Below are 983 nucleotides of genomic sequence, written 5' to 3' on the forward strand. Positions count from 1 at the left end.
AGTTATTGAAACTGCCTTTATTGGACATATGGCAGATGAAAGTCTCTTCCATTTATTTATACAGCTCAAAAGCTTATTCGAGCTAGAAAAGACCTATGCTTCATTGGACATATAAGAGCACGCTTGCAGCTCCCAGAGCCACTGGCCAAAGGAAATGAACATGCCGATTGCGCTACCCATGCTGATGGAGCTATTCCTATTTACCATTTGTTGATTGCTGCGCTCTCTACCCCTACGCTGTTAGCAATAGAAAGTCATCAATTTTGCCATCAGAATGCATCTGCCCTATAGAAGCAATTTGGACTGACTAGGGAAAGTGTTCCTCAAATTGTTAAGCAATGTCCTCAATGTCAGATCCAGGGGACTGTCAGATCCAGGGGACTGTTACCTAATCACATATGGCAGATGGATGTTACTCATGTGGGATCCTTCCGCAATACCCACTATGTACATACTACTGTAGATAGCAGTTTAGGATTTATTTTCGCTACTGCTCGTTCGGGGGAAGGCACTAGTCATGCAATTAGTCACTGCTTGCAAACATTTGCAGTCCTAAGTCTTCCTAAGCAAATTAAAACTGACAGTGGACCTGGGTATACTAGTAAGACATTTCAACAATTCTGTCATAAATTCTAGATTGCATATATTAACAGGTATACCCTATAATCTACAATGCAAGGCATTGTAGAACGAGCTCATTGCACCCTCAAACTTCAAATACAAAAACAAAAAAGGGGAGTTAGCCCCATGACTCCTCAAAATATATTCAATCATGTACTTTTCACTTTAAATATTTTAAACACAGATGATGATGGTCGAACAGCTGCAGAAAGGTTCTGGTTCCCTTCGAGGAATCCACGATCAGTAGTTCGTTGGAAAGATCTAGTAACTAATGAATGGCATGGCCCGGATCCCATTTTATTATGGGGTCGGGGGCATGTTTGTGTTTTTCCTGAAGGTGCTGACAGACCCCACTGACTGCC

This window comes from Pteropus alecto, unplaced genomic scaffold (genome assembly GCF_000325575.1).
Source record: "Pteropus alecto unplaced genomic scaffold, ASM32557v1 scaffold9, whole genome shotgun sequence".
NCBI lineage: Eukaryota > Metazoa > Chordata > Mammalia > Chiroptera > Pteropodidae > Pteropus > Pteropus alecto.